Raw genomic sequence first — 5,633 nt, 5'->3', positions numbered from 1 at the left:
TATTTACATTAATTAAAAAATCAGGCAGCTGGGTGTGGTACCCCATACCTGTAATCCCAGTGACTGGGGAGGCTGGCACAGGAGTATTGCAAGTAACTTAGTGAAGCCTTAAGCAACTGAGCAAGACCCTGTCTCCAAATAAAAAATAAAAAGAGCCTGGGCTGTGGCTCAATGGTTAAGCATCCCTGGGTGAGCCTCTGGATTCAGTTCCTGGTACAAAATTTTAAAAATAGACATAGAAAGCTCAGCCAGTGCTAAGACTGTGTGGAAAATACTTACATGAAACTTGCAATTTTGTGTGAAACTGTGGTTAATACCCAATACTTAGGAATGTTTTGTGTCACCTTCACTAGGTATCCAGTGCTTGTCTGATAAAAAAATTCAAAATGTGCAGATTAGGTGTTATGCTTCTTGACTTAGTTGTTGGGTGACTCTTTACATTTACTCTTTCTGGTTGCCTGACTTGGTCTTACATCCATAGTCACCACATGTGTGTACATCTGTGAGGGCACATGAACAACTTTTCCTTCCCAGGCTATTAACCTTAATATATTTTATTTTATCTCTGTCATTTGAGCAATGTTCTGAGTGTATACTCAGAAACCAGAAAACCACATGAGGCTCCTTTCGGAATGGATCTCTCCTTTCCTGGTCTCCTAAAGATAATTTCAAAACTTTAGTCAGAAGTCATATGATTGCAGAGCATTGTATTGTTTTGTTTTTACCTCTGTGGTAGTTTTCTGTTTGTTTTGTTTGTTTTTGTTTGGGGGGTTGTTGGGAGTTTTTTCATTTGTTTGTACTGGGGATTGAAGCCAGGGAAGCTTTTCCACTAAGCTGTATTCACAGTCCTTTATTTATTTTTTGTTTTGAGCTAGGATCTCACTTAATTTCTGAGGGCTGTGCTAAATTGTTGAGGTTGACCTTGAGCTTGTGATCCTCCTGCCTCAGCCTTCCAAGCTGCTAGCATTACAGGTTTGCACCACCACAGCCTCTAAAGTATTTTTTAAATCAAATAACTTCACATTTTAAAATTATGAACTCTCAAACAGTAACCCAGCTTCTTCTGAACATTTTTGAGATTTGGCCACACAATCTGCTTTCTACAAGGCAGGAATCTTCCAGCTGTGAACAATGACTGACCCATGACAAGTACACATTAGTTTATCACTGATGTCAACAATTGCTATTTTTCTTACCCTGACCCACTTCATCTATGTTACTTGCTTCTGCAAGTCTGAGAGTGTAATGTATGATTAACATGCATCCAAAGAGTGTGAGAGGTAAATTCTGAAAGACCTTCACACTGAGGAACCCTGGGGTCTAATAAATTGCCTTTACCATCTCTCTTTTCTTTCTACCAATACAGGACTATTGTTAAATTCAGGGCTGGTTCCTGATAAAATTCCAACATAGTTAAAATTTACTTTCTATTAGCCTATTTCTAATTTATATCCCCATTTGCAACCTATTTCAATTTATGTGTGTGTATTAATATATGCATTTAAATATAAATACATCATATATATAAACTCACATTATATTTTATAATTTTTTGTTTTTGTGTCCTATTTGAATTATAAAAGACTTGTGAGCTAGTAAAATATATAGCATGATGGAATAAATTAATAAAACTTAAGAAATATGGTAAGAGGGGAAAATTGGAGTAGGGCAGAAAATAGGCCCCCTAATGCATAAGTAAGTTGTATAACCTATCTCTACAGTTGACTACCTTGCTCTGGGATTAAGTCCTTCTATAAGTTAAATATGTGATTGTGACTAAGTAAGGTTAAGTTAACCCAAAGGAAGCATGAGAACAATTTTGTTGATCCTTATGTCAAAATTAGCAGTGGCCATGTTGTACACTGAGGCCCAGGTCCCAATACCATTTCAGAGTTAAGATGGAGTCTGGGGTCATTTGGGGCCTATTTGTCATAGTTTCCTAGGAGTGTCTACAGAAGAGGAGATTTGGAATGAGAATAATTTGAAGTTGACTCTGAGAGCATCATCCTCTTGGTATTGGTGAAGTCAGGAAATTCAGAAGTTCCAGGCAAATGAGTTGAAGCATCTGAACCAATTGAAGCTGGGATGTGCAGGGATGTGCTTGTGCTTCACTGAGCTCTGAAGAAACTAGAAGGTGGTTCGACCATGGACTTCAGTGAGTTGTCCTGTTGGATCTATAGTCTAAGAGCTCAGTAGTTGCAAAAGGGTTAGGTAAGAAAGTGTGGCAATCTACTGGACTGGATTTAGAGGATGAAGATGGATAACCAGGTCATGAAAGACAGGGCAAAGGGAAAAGTGGGACAATCAGTAATGGTTAAATGAAAACTGAACCTTTTGGAGTTGACATGGCATGCCAAGTCCAGTAATTTCTTGCCATCTCCCTCACACTGTCTCCTTTCAGCTTATCCCAAGATTCATTTGTCCTTACATGTAATGCTCATGGATAAACCTGACCCCTCCCAACCTCACATCTTCCATTAACAATTCTAAGTGGCAAAGCTTCAACATTCATGGGTTTCTCAAGAGAACATTTTGAGGGAATCTTCTTATGCTTTACATAAAATTTAACAGTCTAAAAAAGTTTTGAATTTTTTGTGTAATTTTTCTGACAGCATTTCTCACTTCATCTTTCCCATTGCCTGAAGGAACAGGGTTGGAGCTGTAATCCACCCTTGTTACAGCTCTACCTTCCTTTGTTTTCCACAAGGCATAATTCTTATCTACAGTGGCTTTTGGTGCTTCTCATTTTGTGTTTTTTTACCTGCGTTGGCTTTAGAGCTTTTGATCTATAGATGCCTGATACAAGGAAACTTGGGAAAAAATCAGTAAAAGGCAATGAGGTTTGTGATGAAGGAGAAAATATGCCAAAGAGTTTGATAAGGAGTGATGGTAATTCAAAAAAAAAAAATTAATTAGCTTTAATTTCTGAACAAAACAAGAGGGGGCATCAGTTAAAAGAAGTAAAAAGGAAGACAAATATTGATAATCATCCTGTATTTAAACCACAAAGTTCTGGGTAAAAACAAAAATTTTTATTGGGTAGGATATACATACCTATATCACATATTCTTTGGCATTTCACGAAAGAGAGAGTGAAATACATCTACTATCAAAGCATTTTATTTCTCTGTGCCTTTCCACATGTATTTTCGTCTAGAATTTACATGGCTTAAAATTGGGATTTCTGGTAGTGACCAAACAGGATGACTGGTTCAAGTTATTTAAGAAGTACACTTTCAGTGACCTTTAGGAAAATTAACTTTATTTAAATATAGCTTTATAATGGTAATGTGAACTGGAATAGTAGGAAAACTTCATTTAGTATATTTCAAAAAATCTAATATCTCTATTCTTTCTAATGATTTTTTCCAGTATTTAAAATCAAAAAAAAATTTTGAGGAGTTTTATAAAAGTGTGTTGTAGCACAGTATAGGGTTTGCCAACTCAAACTTCCTGCATTTTTAAATTGATTATTCCATTTACAAAGGCTGTGTTATCTTCTAGTTAGTACTGTTCCTGTGCTTCCATTTCCTCATTTGTGCCATAGTGATACTAACAGCAAATCCTTTATATGTTATAGAGATTAAATAAGATATATGGAAAGTTATTAGAGAAATACCAGGGACATATTAAGTCCTCAATTTATGTTAGTTAATATTATCTTAATTGTACAACTTGGGATAATTTCAGAGAGAGTTCAGAGGCCCTTTGCTTATAAAAAGTGGGTGACCAAGAAGTAGGTAAAATTACTCCAAGTCATCATCTAACAAATACTACCTAGGAAGGTTCCTCTGGACTCATATTTAAACTTCTTGATATGAATCTGAAATAAATTAACTTTAAATAAATGCTCCATTACAGCATGTAATGATAGAGTGAAGTTCCATTGCTTTTAAAGTTTTTAATCATGCAGTGGGGTTTGCCCTGAAATTGTCAGTCAACTCTCCCTCCTGATCTCACCCATTCACCTGCTTCCCTATGTCATTTATAAACAATGACATCTGCAATTACTCCCCAGTATTCTACTTTTTCTAAACCATATGATTTTGTTCTTTTTGTTGTTTAAAGGCTTCTATGTACAAAAAATAAAAACAGAAACAAAAGTGAGCATTTTATTACATCTGTTCTGAACATTTGAAATTTGCTGCATTTAAAACAACTAATTATATAAAAGAATGTTTAAAGTCATTCTCTTCATTTTTCCTGTAGCACTACATGTGAACTTAAATGGACTAATTTTCTTTTCCTTTTTTCCACGTTATTTCAGAGACAGAGTAGAACTGAAATCTTGGTGAAAACCATATCACTCAAATAAATTATCAGAAATAATTATCTTTAAGGCAGAGTACACATTATAAGCAGTAGAATACAATTTATTCAGGCTGGTTTTTTAGATAACTAAATTGGAATTTTAAAAATCTGATTATATATAGACAAATCCCACCCTTCTCTTTTATTCTGTCAAAAAGTATTTGTATGCTTCAACCAGCTTGAGAAATTCACATTAGGTACTTGAATTTAAAATATTTGCTTAAATTTTATCAACACCTCCCATGAGATTAACTATAAAAATATTTTAGGTTCTATCCTAAATGATTTTTCCAAACTGCCAAAAGTTCTTCCCCTGATTTAATAGCTCAAATGAGTTCTCTTAGAGGAAAATGGGAATCAGTTTACTTTAAAAAAGAAAACATATTGTCATAAAGTAACAAGGCCATGAATCTGTAGAACATCTCTTCAAAACACTAGTTTCGTACTTCTAATAATCTTTAGATTAAATCTATATATCATCCATATCTTATAAAAAGAGCATGCAGATTTCTGAACAGATATTCCCTTATAAATTGCTTATATATACTATTTCATGTCAGCAAGAAAATAGAGAATTTTTCTAATATACAATTTAATTATGAGGCTTTAATTCTAAAGCAATTATCTGAAATTTTTACAGTCTCATCGAAATCTCAAGTACTTATGCAAAGTTTGCTTCATAGTATGGCATCCAGAATGAGCATTAGGAAAGTATCTTAGCAAATAAAGCTAGAGTTCTAAATCCTGATCAAAAGGATGTAACCTGCAACTCCTACCTCTTGATTCCAGTTAAGTTCATTGCTGTGGGGTGACCTGGATTCATGCAACTGGAAATGAGAACAGAATATCTTTTTTTTTTTTTTTCTTTTTGCCAATGTCAAGGTTTTACCACTTAGAATAAGTAAGGAAAAACCTTAGAAATGATGGCTTATTTTCTAATGTCTGTGTACATGGATATTGACCATGCAAAAAAGTAAAATGTTCATTTATCCCAGGTTTTACTAGGAGATACTAAGTATTATGACAGCACAATTCATTCTTCTGCTTGAGGATACATTTGTTCACGTCATACCAATAAGTGATTTAAAAAGACAAAGCTCAACTAAAAATAAAATTCTAAAGACAAGTTATAACTGGTTAGAAAAAGATAACTATAGGTAAATTTCAAAAAACAAGTTTTTAGATAGCATTTTTTTCTTTCATATGCTGTTCATCATATCAAATATTCACTCAAGAAAATTTACTTAAGAATGTACCTGAAGGCAGCTTTCTAGTTCACTCTGCAAAAATTGAATTAATCTACTGAGGGAGAAGCTGCCATG

Source organism: Sciurus vulgaris (genome assembly GCF_902686455.1).
Source record: "Sciurus vulgaris genome assembly, chromosome: 5".
Lineage (NCBI taxonomy): Eukaryota > Metazoa > Chordata > Mammalia > Rodentia > Sciuridae > Sciurus > Sciurus vulgaris.
This window is presented reverse-complemented; position numbering follows the sequence as displayed.